Source organism: Streptopelia decaocto, assembly GCF_964273445.1.
Source record: "Streptopelia decaocto genome assembly, chromosome: 2".
Taxonomy (NCBI): domain Eukaryota; kingdom Metazoa; phylum Chordata; class Aves; order Columbiformes; family Columbidae; genus Streptopelia; species Streptopelia decaocto.
The window spans coordinates 78,852,046-78,867,476 of NC_138655.1; positions in this window are offsets into that span (position 1 = coordinate 78,852,046).

Here is a 15,431-nt window from a genome sequence, read left to right on the forward strand (position 1 = left end):
CTAGAGACAGAAATGGAGCAGCATCAGGACAATACTTACTCAACAGCTGGCTCTTGTTTTGTGGTTTTCTCCCTCTCCACATTTTAGCAGCGTGTGGTTGTTTCTATTATTTCCTGATCTGAGTCCTCTCTGCATGCAGAGATGCTGCTAATGGCTAATTGTATTCATGAAATTCTAGCAGGGAATGCATTTCAGAATGAAATATACTGTATATCCTGCATTTATTCTTAATCAGGAAGCTCAGCTTCTAAGGAAGTGTACTGATATATATCCTTTCTTTTTATGTCTGGCACCTTACAAAAAAAAAAAGATTGGCAAGACATCAGTCTTTACTAGATTGAGATTTTAACTCCTTCAGAGCTTTGTGTGACAGAAAGATGAATCAGTTTGAGTAAGAAAGGTGTCCTTGTCCTTCATGCTCTACATATGGAGAAGTCTGGTAGCCCTCTGAGGCTGGAATTTCAGAGCAATGCTACTTCTGGTTTCACATGCAAGCAGGACTTTGAAAACGTAGATGTCACCAGCCTACTCAAAACTGAAAGACTGTATCATAAAATTTCTTTCTGCCAGCCAGGTTTCCTTATCATGAGAACTTCAATTGCAACACTGCAGCTGATCCATATCTTTACATCTCTCGTGGTTTATGTATCCCGAGAGTGATACACACGAACTGAGGAAATCTATTTAGCTCCAAGTCAGGCCTTGTGAATCTCTCAAGAGGTGCTTAAAGCCCTCAAAAGTTAAAAAGACACTGAATTTTAGCAATTTCGGTGGGACTGTGCCATCATGTACTGGCTTGGGAGAAGCAGTTAACATTGTTTTTTGGACCTTCAGTAGCATGTCACACAGTTAATGAGATTAGAAAAGTATTTTTCTTGATGAAGTGGTTATCAGTGCAACCTGATAGTCCCTAACAAATAATAAGGATCTAATGCAGATTCTTCTGAAGTCATGGGGAAATCTGATATTGATTTCTCTGAACTTCACTTCAGACCCTCAGTCAGCAAAAAGTTAAAGAAAGCAAAAATTTAGATTTTTCTGTGGTGTGATGCAATGGTAGATCTGCAGACATGCTGCATGCACCCAACTTTTCTTCCTCTTTTCTTGACTAAAATATTAAAAATAATTTGCAATTTGCAGAATTTACATCTTAGAGCATAATATTTTCCTGTCACAATCCATTTAAGAGTCTGGCAGATTTCTATCTGCAATATGTGGTTGAATCTTGTTTGGTTTTATATGGGTACAAGTCAGCAATATTATGATCAACAAGTTGTCATATTCTCACATGGGCACAAACTGGCCAAGTTAGAACCTGCTCTGTCATGATGGATTTGAGCAACACTTAGAATGTGTCTTTTAACCCACTAAATCAGTCTAGTTAATTAATATTTATTGGCAGAGAAATATAAAAAGAAAGCTACCATTTAGAATGGTAAGGATTGGTGGGAGAGTTTTTATATAGCTACTATTTGAAATGGAAAACGTGGTGTCTGATGGGAAAACAGGCAAATCTTCTGCCTGGCAACGATGGATGTCCTGGGTTTCAGTGCTGGAAACCACACAAACACCTTCCTGCTGTCCCTGTGAGTCTCATCTGTTATAGTAAGGAACTGGTGGTAATGTGGGAGCCAGAGTTGCTATCTCTCCAAAATACTTTATTATATAAGCTCAGATAACCATCAGAAGAGTGGAAACAAGCCTCTAATAGCATGTCATGTGTTCAAATTTTCATTTTTGCCCCTGACAGCATGCATGGCAATTTTTAGCTCTGAAACTTTGGGTTCAACTATTTTTCAGAGTGAGGGCTCTTTATCTGTAGGCATTCATGAATGGATGGTGGTATGTTTATTATATCAGATGGAACCATAAAGCAACTTAAAAAATCAGAGAAACTATTTCAATACCAGTGGAGGCTGGTATGGACAATGTCATTATGTGTCATTGTTACCTAGTACAGTGCTCAAAAGCAAGTGAAAAAAAAGTGAAAAAATAGCTGGGCATATACAAAAACGTACCCTGCATCCAGAGTAAAAATGAACACTTTATTCCTACTAATCATAAATAAATTTCATCAGACTGCATTTCTTTAGGTTGTTGTATGGCTCAATAGGTAGCCAGTCTCCAAAGAGAGGCCAAGAGGTAAAAATGTGCATTAGAATACAGAGTCATAAGTGTTATGCTGAAAAACTTGAAGAGCCATGTTTATGTTTCTCAGAGAGGAAAACTCTTACTCCATGAGACCATGTATAGTGGCAGCCAGAAGGATTTCCAGGAAAATTGTTGTATATATGCCCATTTTTCAAGTATTTTAAAAAAATTATCGAAAATACTCTTTTCAAAGCTTGTTTCTATGAAATTTAAATTCCAAGTAAAACGGCTTTGGGAACAGTAAGTTTCTGCAGAATTACACAGGCAAGTTGGGAAATGGTCTAGGTAGCAATGTAGTTCAGATCTGTAGTGCGTATGTCAACATAGGTGCAACCTCACCTACACACACAGCTTTACGTATTATGCCCTTCAGTGCTGATCTGGAAATGCCAATCAATCAGAAAGCATCTTGGGACTGAGAAGTGGGGAGCTGGAACACATAGTGTTACAGTGGTGGCAAGTGGGCCAGTTGGTCAGCCAAGAAGGTGCAGAAAGGACATCAAGACTCAGGCTGTCCCAGAAAGACCCCACACAGCTACCCTGGGGTCTTCCAACATTTAGAGAAAACTACTGGGAGATGTAGGAAGCAACAGCTACTTCCTAGCAGAGCTGAGCCACTGCCTTTTGATTATCTAATAGTGCTATTTCCATCAGATGGTCTGCCATGCTTCAATAATACAGCCACCTCCAATATACACGATGAAGTGTTGTCATGAGCCCTTCTTAAGGCACAGATTTGGGGGGTGAGCATATGGACAGTGCGAGTACTTGCACACAGTACAAACAGTTCTCCTCAGAGCTGCTCCTAAAACAAAACCACAGCTCTAGATAATCTGTGTTTTGTCTGATAATCTTATTAGTATTTATGGGAACTGCTGTGTAAAGTTACACATGGTGTTCCTTGCCAAAGGATCAATTTAACGTTCTGCCCTTAAGGTGCATCAGTTGTCTGAATAGTTTCCTCTTTATAGATTTCGGCAATATGAAACTGCATTTTCAGATATTCCTGGCTGGGATCCAGTCCAAGATTCACAAATACATCGATTCAGAGAAGGAAATGAAGGAGATGTGGAGGAACAGGGGGAAGTACGAACCTGATCGTCTGTGTCAGATAGATTGAATCAGCCTTATGTTAGCTGCATTGGAGGGAATATATCAATCAAAGATATGCTTAAGAGATGGTTCTGAATCGCTGAGCTCTGTTTCTAAGTAACCAGGAAGCTTATGTTGCTGTGATGTTTATCAACCTTTTAAAATTCTTCTTTAGAAGTATGCTTATGATTGTGTCTACTACTCACCAGATTGGCACCTGTCAAAATTAATCTATCTTGGGTGTTGAAGCAGGCTCCATTCTTCTCCCCGTCTCATCATCTCCAAGCACCAGTTTCATTCCCTAATATTTCAGATGAATTAACGTATTCAGTGACTCTTCCTCAGAATCTTGAGTGCCATTTTTCACAATTTCCCTGCCTGAAGTGGAATCACATTTAAGAATGGTGCCCAGCTTACATGCCCCACTGAAGCTAACTTAGCATCCTCAGTTTTCCCCTGTAAGTCTTTATCTCAGCTAAGGCAGGGAAAAGCCTGATATTCAGCCTGATTTCCTTCACTTGCACAGTGCCCACAAAGCTAAAACAGGAACAATAAAATTGACAAATGAACAAGAGAAGGAGAAACACTGACACCTGCAAGATATTTGCAGGCAAGGGAGACGGTCATGAGCCATTAGACTGTAACAAGTCCAGCTACATCTGCTCAGAAACAGACATGTTTTTGTCAGATTTGACGATTCTTTCAGATATAAATCTTTGCTGTAGATTATGTGATTTCAGTGGAATTTGTAGATTAATTCTGCTAGAAACCTGTCTGTTTTCCGCTGTTCTTCTGCCCAGCTCTGGGGTCACCCTCCTTGTTGATGGACACTGGGAGAACGGAAATGCCTGTTTCTCAGCAACCCAAGATCCAGAGTGACCTTTATGTCCATGACTCTGGGTTTTTCTTTCATAAAAGAAGACACATCATTTCATGAAGAGATATTGTTGATGTTCATCTCTGCACAGGATGATCCCAGATTTCAACGTAACGCAGCTCCCGATCAGATGCAAAATTAATTATCTCGGCTCAGCTCTCCATTGTGTCTCATGTTTAGGTCTTCAAAATGGGCTTTAAAAGCAGCATTTGGTCCTTAACTGCTTAGAAAGTTGCAAGTGCACAGTCAACCCACTCAAGAACTTTGTATTAGTAAGGGAGTAAGAAGAAAAATGAAAAAAGCCAGCTGTTGCTAAATGGTATGTGGAAAAATCAAATCTTTAAGATATGTTTGTGTGATACAACTGAGCTGTCTACAATATATACCACATGCTGCCTGACATGGTGCCAAGGTTTTAAAGAATCCTCTGAATACTAATCCTTTTCTTGCTCATATTTCATAGTGGATCAGGTAAAAAGGTTTTCTACCATCTTAATGAATATTAGTGGTGAAAGACTAATATAATGTCTTGTCCAAACACCTAACATGTTTGGTATTTATACTTGTAAAGGTAAATTTTATTCCTGATATTTTCTTTCTCCATAAGTATTTGCTCCCTTACATCTGTATTGATGTTGCCTAGCTAAAAAAAGCTATCTTGCAGATGAACACGTGCATCTTTGTCCTCTGACTAACCGTTGTTGCCACCAGAGCTGCATATCCACCCTCTGCTGGAAACTAAACCATTTCCACCTTCTGGAAACCAAACTGTAATTAGACTTAATCTTGTGGCACTTCATCCACACTGCGGCTCCTGGAAGGAAAGAAATTGCTGTGGGATGGAAAGGGCAGGACAATGATAAACAGAAATATTTAGAAGCTCAAGGTCTGTCTTCAGCCAGATGAGCTCTAAGTAGAAAATAACAGTGTTCTTCTAGAAAATACATTACAACATTGTCTCTCTGGTCACAAAATGGCATGAGCGCTGTTGTTAGATGTATCTGCAGTCAACTGGAATTAGCAGAATGGGAAGAGCTACTTAAATGCTGTGTACTGATTCCACAGCACTCCCGAACCCACTGGAAAAGCGGGTGGCGGGGGCCGGGGAGAGAAAAAGTGTGTGTGGGAAGGTGGCAAACCAGAAAGAGAACTAGAAAAGCTAATTTTTATCAAAAAGTGCTCTCGTCCATTGTTGGGGGTTACATTTCTGGCCTCTCATTATTGACTCTCATGAATGTAAATGTGCATTTTCACGTGTTGCTGGAGGAGTCTGTCCTGCCTGTCAGTCTGAAGGAACTTGCTGCTTTGATGACGATGGGTAGAGAGCAACCTCTCATGGAGATGGCAATTATATCTGTGGTAATTTCTCCATGTAGTAACAAGCTCAGCCCAAGACATTTGAAACCTCTCTCTGAAACTGACAAAAATTTAGTACTTCACTAAATTGGCCACATTACCAATGAGAGGATCATCCTCTACAACATCTGTAAATGTTCTTAGGGTGAACAAGCACTCAGGTTGTCAATGTTGCCTTCAACTAGCAGCATTACTGTATGCAGAAATGCTTTCTGGGCTGTTTTCCTGCTCCCAGCCATCTGTTACAAAGGCATCCAGGCAGCTCAGAAATTGATGTATATGTGCCAGTGCAATAATAATGATAATAATTATAATAATGGTGATGATTATGATAATAACAATAACAATAATAATAACAATAATAATAATAATAATAAGAAGAAGAAGAAGAAGAAGAAGTTGACATGGGCAGGCTATCATAATCCTGCAAGGGCCATTTCTCCTATTGGAAGTCTAAAGGAAAAGACTGCCAACCACCTGCCTTATTTCCCTGTAAGACACTTTGGTGCCATGGTGATAAATGCACAGAGAGGATCAAACATTGCTTTGCTATGAGATGAGAAATCAGAATCCTTTCAAGCAAGGGGAAAAAAAGGTTCATATCATTAAAACACTTTAAAAGTGCAAGCATGTCTTTTCATTGCACAGTCTGACTGTGAAGTCCATTTACTATTATTTCTTGTTTTATTTGCCAGGATAACTTCCATAAAATCTGTAGCTGCATTAAAAAAAATAATAATCATTAAAATGCTGCTCTGCAATGGCAGCATATCAAGAACAATGGTCACAGGAAGAGCATTTAATAAAAGATCAGACAAATATCTTTGGTCTGGTCAGGCTTTTTAGCAGTTTCTCCAGGAAGACAGGCATCCTGGTAGAAGGAAAGATCTGTCTCTAATGAGATTTGCCTTTCAGCTCATATTAGTGCCCTCTGGCAGCAAATACAAGCCATCGGGAAAGAGAACCTTCGAGGACAGGAAGAAGAAGGTGGTGGTAGTGGGTTTATTACTGGAAACAAACACCTGGGTTTGTGGCAGCTGAGAGCACAGCATGGCAACTTGCTTGCTAAGCACCAAAGTAGTGAAAGTTGGTGCCTAGGAAGGGTGCAAGAACGAGGCAGGAGGTGTGTAGGTATGCTGGTACCAACAGTAGGGAAGAGTAGGAAGATAAGCTCTAGTATAAGGTCTGGCTGTTAAGAATGAGACTAAAGCCCAAGACCTCTGTCCTGACTTTTCCTGAATGCTTCTAGTTTCCTGGGAGAGATCTCGGGGGCAGGTAGAGGTCCTGAGTGCCAGTGCGTGGGTAGAAAAGGGGGATTCGCACCTGTTAAGACCAGGAGACAGGAGTAACCTGTAAAGGATAGGTGGGTGATACCTTAACAGAAACAGATCTAGTTTGCTGGTGCAGGAAATCAGGACTGAGTGAGCTGACTGGCATGGAAAATTCTCTTTTTATAGCTGACACACTCCTCAGAAGGGACGTGGCTAATGCTCATTAGGCCTCTGAAAAGGCCAGAAGGTAAATAAAAAGCATAATCACAATGAACAGAATAAAATCAAGCTGCCTACGATGCCAATACTGAGAAACACAGCAGGGCAGTACTCGCAAATGCACTTACATCAACACTAGAAGTCTAAAAATGGCAAGGGGAGCCAGAATGCTTGGCACCAACTGGCAATCCTGATCAAACTGGCACCTTGGGGATGTAGTGGGAGGAAGACGGTTAATGGAAGCTCTGCCACACTACTCACTGTACAGGAATGATAGGGTGGGACACAGGGGTGGGGGAGTAACACTGCACATGAAGGACTGTATGAGCTGTAATAGCAGAAATGCATCATAGGAAGAAGAGTCATTGTAGGATGCTCATGGATTAAAATACTGTGGTGGTACTAACACCATGATCAGAATGATGATTACATTTAGGAAATGCTATTTCAGATCAGAAAACCTGAGAATTTATGACAGGCAACTGTAAAAGTCTTAAGCTACCTCTATACAAAGTGAATAAATGCAACATCAGGATGAGACACTGAATAAATAGTTTCAGGAAACACTTTAAGAACTTTTTTCCTAGACTTCACCAGGGGTGTGCAACCTAGTTCATGACATATTAGTTAAACGACTGCTCTGCAATAGTACCCATAATGCTACTAGGTTTAACACTACAGTGGGAAAGAACAAGCAAAATAGAGTCAAGCTGTAGCTATTCAATTGCAAATAAGAGAGCTATGTAAAAATAAGGGAATTCATCAAACCTATAAAGACCAATTTAAATGCCTTCCAGTAGCCTGGAGACTGTCCAAAGATATTATACTATATCAGAAACCCAAGTAAATGGTATAGCGCAAGTGAAAAAGAGAACAATAAATACCCTGGACAGAAGCACAAAATAGAAGAAAATAGAAAATAGAAAATATTCAATAGAAGAGTCAGGTAGGTTACCATTGGAGAAGGGAAGTCAATACTTAAAAATGGAAATGCTCAAATAAGAATGGCCATAAAGCAAGTCAGGTCAAATGTAAACAGGAAATTAAGAGGGATAAAAAAGAACTTGAAAAGCACCTTGGAAAGGATGCTTATGCTGACAGCAAAAAAGTTATGTAGATAAGCAAAGGCAGGAAGCACTAGGAATTGTGAGATGTTTGTATGATCAAGGTGTAAAAAGGACATTCAGCAATGAAAAAGCCATGGCAGAGAAGTTCAGTTAATACTTTGCTTTTCTGTTTGCTGATGAAGATGTTGGGAAGATGACCACTCCCAGCCTGCCTCTGTGTAGCAGGTAGGTGAGAGAACCTAGCTCAATATTAGGTCAACCAACAGTAAGCATTAGATGAAACGAGTGAGTTAATGTTAACAAGTCACCAGGACCAGTTGGTGCTCAACTGGGAGTTCAGACCCCACACCTTGGCCAGCAATGCTGAACTGGCATTGCATGTGGTCTGCCAGGGTAAGTCCCACCTACAAATACAGCCTGGAGGAGGTTCTGGGAACCAGGGACTCGTGAGGCTCCCTCCCACCCCTGCTGAGAGAGACTCTGCCTTAGAAAATAAGATCTCAGAGCACTGCATGAACACAACCAGCTGGGCAAGAGCCAGCACGGCTTCTGTAATGGGAAACCTCTGCACCAGCCTGCTGGGCCTCTGTGGGGGTGTCAATAAGCACGTGGACAAAGGAGAACCAGTCGGCCTCAAACTCTTGGATTTTCAAAAAGTCTTTTACAAGATGCCACATTGAAGCTGTTTAAAGATGCAGAGCTGCCTTGAAAGAAAGCTCCTTCTGTGGATTTAAAGGATAGAAAGCAAAAGTTCGGCTCAATGGTGACTCCTTACGATGGGCTACTGAAGGGCTCACCTAAGAACCAGTGTTGGGATCAGTTCTTTTCAAAGTTTTCATCAGTTGTCTGGAAAAGGAACTCTGAAATTTCCAAAATAATGAGAATGTTTCAAGTAGCTAAATGCCAGCCTGATGGTGAGGACCTTATAAACTGTGTGTGTGGGATGGGAGTGGGGACAGATGAGCTTCAGGGTAGATAAACATATGCTAAGGATCTAGGTTGGAAATAATCTAATCCACATGCACATGATGCTGAACTTGGAACGTGCAGTTACAACTTCAGGAAAATCCTGGAGTTATCACTGACAGTTCTCTGAAGCTGGCTTTCACTGGCTACTGCACATTTAGCCAACAATATGTGGGGAATCATCATGAAGGAGCAAGACACAAGGTCTACCTTTAGCCCTAATAAAGACTTTGCACAACCACAACCATCTTAAGTACTGCGTGCAATCTTGTTTGCTGCATCTCAAGAAAGGGCATAGTAGAGTTGGAGAAAGTTTTGTGAAAATGAAGGGAATAAGGACCTGCCTTTGTAGGAAGACATTAACAGAGGCTGAGCCTTCACTTTGGAGATGAGGAAGTAACTTATAGAGAACCTCTGAAATGCCCACAGGCAGTGGTTGGAGGCCCACTGTACCAGCAGGCCCAAAGACCAACTCATGGACCATGAAGAGATACTAAAGAGAATAAACAGCGATGGCTTTTAAACACTGCTACAAAAAAAAGAAGTATAACTGCTGAGGAAATATGAGGAGAATAGATCATTGAAATGTCCAGGCCCATAGACTTTTGCTAAACAGTGTTGCCTACTGCCTCTGCTGGAGATAGTGTTTGGTTGCATGGGCCATTGGTCTGAGGAGACCTTCCACAACATTATGGCTGCTACTAGAAACAGGATACTAGACTAAATGGACTTTTGATCTGATCCAGTACAGATGTTTTTATGTTCCTAGAGAGCCCAAAAATTGAAAAAAAAAAACCAAAACCAAAAACAAACAAACAAACAACAACAACAACAAAAACCCACACAACATGCAAAAGCCCTTGTCCAGGTAGGACAGATCTGAACAAACCAAACTATTTCTTACTGGGGACTACCAGAAAGAAGCTCTGTGACTTGCTGCTCTGAAGAGATGAGCAACTGAAGAAAAGCTCAGAAGAGGTGAAACTATCCTGTGTTTGTGAGACTCTGGCTCTACAGCCAACTTCCCTGAGCACAGCCAGGTCAGAGGGCTGAGCCAAAAAAACAGAGCAGCAGATGAAAACAACTATTGCCTCAGTGTCATGAAGGACCCTGAGAAGAGTCAAACTCAACTTCACCAGAGTCAGACAAGGGAACACCTGAGTCATTTGCTTATAAGACCCTCATCACTATTCAACTGCTTCTAAGACAGACATTGGACACTGATGTAAAGGACTAGGGAGGGAGAAACCAGACTTACAGGTCTCTGATCTGCATTACAAGGTGTGAACAAAAAGACAGCCCTTGCCTTAGTGAGCAGGAGTCTCAACCAGAAGACAACAGGGAACAATACAGATGTGAAGGAATATAAGAAAACAGTAATCTAAGACAAGAGTTGTCCTTAGAAACCTACACTTAGAAAACTTCAAACAATAGATCTGTTTTCGTGGCCTTACGTCATTGGAGATGGGAATTGAAAGTGCTTGTAGGATAGAGCCTATAGTTCTGGGATGGGGGAAGGGAAGCCTGTGGTGAGCAGGTTCAGGGGAACCCACTTTCTTGAAAAGATGGCAAGAAGAGCGTATGAAGGAAATACACTAATACAATTATGAAACTGAGGCCAAAGATGAGTGGAGCCTAGTGATAGTCCAGGCATGCACGATATGAGGGTAGGAAGGCTGGCCAGAGTCTGGCAAGGTCAGCTTTAGCTGAATTGTCTATTCTCAGCCTCAGCTGGGAACAACAGAAAGGGAACCAAAACATTTATAGAAAGCTACATATATTTTAATACCTCTAACCTTTTCCCAATACAGGCATTTGACCACCATCTTCCCATCATCATGACAAGTATTGACAACATGAATAACAACGTGCAACTTGGTATGTTGAGTAGGCTTGGAAGAAGCTAAACTTACTGCCCCACTCAATCAACAGGGTACCTCCAGGATTTAACCTGTTTACTCAGCAGTTATCAAATAGATTTGGAGGAAGAACTGATGTGAAGGAGAACTGTACAGCTGGTGCAGGAAAGGAAATTATCTTAAGTGCAATTGCAGCAGTAGAGTAGTTGTACGAGTTCAGAGGCAGGTGAGGAGCCCATGTGAGATGCTCATTTTGGAACAGGGTAAGCACACAAGTAGGAGACCTAAGGAGGAAAAGAGAACCAAGGTTATATACAAAGCTTGTGTGCTGCTTATACAAACTCTCCCTCAGGCTTTTTCCTGTACTCATGGAGCAGTGCTGCCAAAGTTTAAAGTCTTGAGGGTTTTAAAAGGTTTCCCATTAATTCTGTTCTGTCCTTCAGCGTCTTGTGGAGTCTGGCCTTGTCTCAGAGATGATTACCATTTCCAGTTATAAACTTGAGGACTTAGGAGGAAAGCTGGCAAATCAATGTCACAGATTTTTGGGGGGCGTAGGGAGGGAAAAGAATGGGGGTTCCATCTGAAGATTCATGACTGCCTCAACTCTGGGGAGAGCCTCAGTGGCTTTGGGGTGGGGGGAGAGAGGGACAGTTTATAAAAGCTCTTGCTCCTTTCTTTCCAGAGAAGCTTGGAAATAATACAATCCATACGGGTCCTAGAGGTCCCTACTGGAAGAATGAGTGTTGGATTTGCCTCCTTTTGCTGCAGGGGAGGGTTTGGTATTCCAGACAGTGGAGAATGAGATGCATGATTCTTAAGAAAATCTGCTTCTGTGACACTGGGGCCTCCTTTGCTTTTCATGGCTTTTTTCAGTGCCATGTAAAAAGAAGTTAATCCAGCTTTGCATGGAAACATTTTTAAAGGGTTCTTGCAACTTTTCTGCCACATTTCCCTTTTGTCCCAATTTAAAAAATGAAAAAAAGGATTTAGAGAGTGGAGAAGGTGGTACAGAGCCGCTATTGCCACCGTGCACCTAGAACCAACCACTGTGAAGAGAGGGAACAGCACCAGGTACATCACTGGTCTGTGAAACGTCAGCTTTTATTAGTCTCTACAGTAATGTGAGAAAGATGAAAGCAATCTTTTGTAGTCTGTCTTCTGAAAGGACTGACCCTTTTCCAGTGCTACAGGTATGTATTTTAAAGAATATAAAGTTCCACAGGACAGATCAGTCCATTAAGACAAGAGCAGGGAGTTCATCCCATTTAACAGGAAAACAATCAAAATCTGAAGTTTGGACTGATCACTCAAGCTTCAGTACCAATGCTCTTTAAGGTAGACTGTAGTGACAAAATTAACATTCCCTTGCCTTGGCACTCCTTCAATTGTATATTAAGCCTATGGGTGTGCAAAGAACAGATTTTCCACATAAAAATACATCACATGTAATTCAGTATGTGAGACCAATTCTTCTGATTAACATATTAACTTTAGTTCTGTTGCTCAATGATCATGTCTCTTGCTGTTCTGCATTATCTGTCACTTTCCCAGGGATGTTTTCTTGTCAAAATCATCCACCAGAAAGCAAAATGTTGCTAAAATGCTGCAAAATGTCTTGGGCTTTTGTTCTTGACTCCAGCCCAGATCTCAAAAGATAAGACTTCTCAGTGGGGTTGAGGGGATTTCCTGTAGATCCTAAGGATAACTAGGTCCCAGGCTGGATGGAGACATTTTTCCAGTATTTCTTGGACTCCCCTCCCCGAAAGTCTTACACTTCTAGAAAAGATGCACAGGAAAAGCCAAGGTAGTGAACAAAGCTCTACTGCTGAGTATGGAGCCTGTTTATCTGCCCAGATGATGGAAGATGCTGTGAATGATTGTAAGTACAGCACATATGAAATGGCACTGCTAAAAGGGAACACCTAGTCACCAAGGCTACAACATTGTGCCTATTATGATAAAGTATTTACCACAATTCCCATTCACAAATCATTCACGCTGATCAGCTGCATCAGTGTCACTCTTGATGTTCTACATGCTATTTGTCCTCTACTCAGTCATTAACTGCTTCAAGCTAGTTTAACCATGCTAATAATATGCAAAAAAAGCTTTTAGTTACATGGTTATCATCTTAATATGAACATTTTCAAGTTCGTTATCACTTCCAGAATGTGGTTCCAAGTGAGATAAAAACTTCAGCTCATGAATATGATTAATAAAGCTCTGTATGCTGATGAGCTGGGCTTCTGCATTTAGAAGCCAAATAAAAAGCAAGCCTAGGTGAATCAGCATATGCTGCACTACTGAGCTATCCAGATCTCATACAGTGACACTATTGACTCCTATTTAATCATCCAAGATGACAGTACTGAAAGGACATAAAAAGCAAAAAAGGGCATTTGTGAGCAGGCTAGAAATCTAAAAGCTGCCGCAGTTGAGCTGGGAGGCTGGGGAAGGTGTGCTGGGCAGAGAGGCTATATCATTTCTTTTAAGATTACACAGGGTTTATGACTACTGGATTTGGACCACCACCTCCAGTTGGTTATTTCTCCGATCTTGCACATGGGTCTGCTTGGAATGCAAAGACTAACCCTTGTTTTCTCTTGGCTGAAATTCCTAGAAGGCTGACACTCAGCTAAAGCCTAAATGTGGTTGTGGACAAGCCATAGGAGCAGAGTGGGGCAGATGGACCCGCTATATGTGAAACCAAGATGAGATGGGAGGAGGCAGCAGCGGAGGGTGCAGCCACGCGGGTTCAGCCGCGCTGCGGGACCCTTTGTCACAGGGGTGGGTGCCAGAGGCAGCACATGAGCCACCAACTCACTGTGTTCCCCTGGCTCCCTGCAGGAAGCCTCAGCGCTTCCCACCCATATGGCGCCCGAGCTAACATTAGAAGCATTCGGCTCGCGGGAAGCGCCAGCTCAGGGAGACGGAACAAGCCTGCTCCTAACAAATGTGAAACTCTTCATCCACTTGCCCCCGCATGCCAGCTGCACAGTTCATCACCCATACGAGGCCAAGCTGGAAGTAGTGGTGAACAGCCCAGTGAGATCAGAGAGAGCAGAGGGGAGACTCTGTCCCCAAGGGTCCTGCTGGCATCATGACTGGTGTCAGTGTTTTCTGAAACACTTGTCTCAATACTATTTATTGAATATCAGCTTTCTGTTATGGTGGCAAACCATTTGGTCTGTCAGATGAGTGCTCCTGTGTCCAGAGTAACATCAACATCTCAGCTGAAATGGGCAGTGTGACTGGCCACGTCTCTTTGCTAGGCAGAAATGCAATCATGTGGGTTGAACTAAGGTGAGGTGATCTTTATCAGAGCTGCTTTTTTCCCAGCCATGGGTCTTTCACATTTTGCCCCATTACCTCTTTTTACCTGCTTACCTCAGGGATCTCTGGGCAAATTCTCCCTTGTCAAAACATTTGCCCATAACTCAGTGTTGTTTTCAAGCACAGCTTCAGGAAAGTCAGATCTTTTACTTTCTGCTTTCAGCACAAAGAACTGAGACCCAAGACATCCAGCAGCAGGCAGCAGCCTCCCTGGATTCTGCCACCATGTGTGCGATGCAGGTGCCTGGGTTGGAAGCAGAGATGGGATTTCCTATGCAAGCCCACTAACTTCAGAGAGTGCATCAGAGTATTTTCCCTCTCATGCAGACACTGCAGCATAACAGGCTGTGATGGAAGCTGTCAAGGTACAAGAAGGTAACAAGCACAGAAGCTCTGACATTCCCGGTAAGCCAGGCTGAGCTGCTTCCAGTCAGGTGGTTGTGGTTCACTTTGTGGTGGTTGACTTTTGAAGACAACTTATCCCTGCAACAGAAATGTTTTTGCTTTCTAATAGCTGTAGTACAGATCACTGTACCACAAAGAGTAATAGTCTGCCCTGTCCTCTTGTTCCTGTTGTGAGTTATATTTGACTCCAAGGCAGGCCGTGCGTTTGCTGTTGGTTGTGGACAGAAGCTGGTGTTTTCTGTGTGGTTGGTGAACTATCTCTAAAGTTTTTCACCTCTGAGCAAAACTAACAAGTTTTTGGATGTAAGAAAGCGGGTTCTGTCTCCAGGTGAGGCACTGTACTGAAATACATAAGAAGCAAGCAATGGTTTGTCTCTCTTGAAGTCGTTTTGGATGTACTGGGTCCTTGCAAAGATGAGTGTCTTCCGTAACTGAACAGACAGGCTACACTGCTAGAAGTAAGCTTAGAAATTGCTGGCCCAAGGTACTGATCTGACAACGGAATCAGCAGGGTTTCTCCTATTTTAAAGTCTTCAAATACAGGAGTTACGCAGACCACAGACAGGAGGAAGAAGAAAGCAATCAGGCAATAGCATGTCTCATGTTAACCAAAGGTACCAAGCAACTAAAATCCTGTTTGTAAATAATGCAAATTATGCTATGCCAACCTCAAAGATCTGCTGGAGTTGGAGCCCTTCCAAAAAGCTAAGCTTTTGAGAAGAACACCCCCAGTATTGTGTGGCCCTCCAAGTTGTGGAAGAGACCTTGGTCCCTACTGCAGGATTTATTTTTCCTTCTCTCTGGATACATTTACGTCTTTCTTGTTGTAACCTTG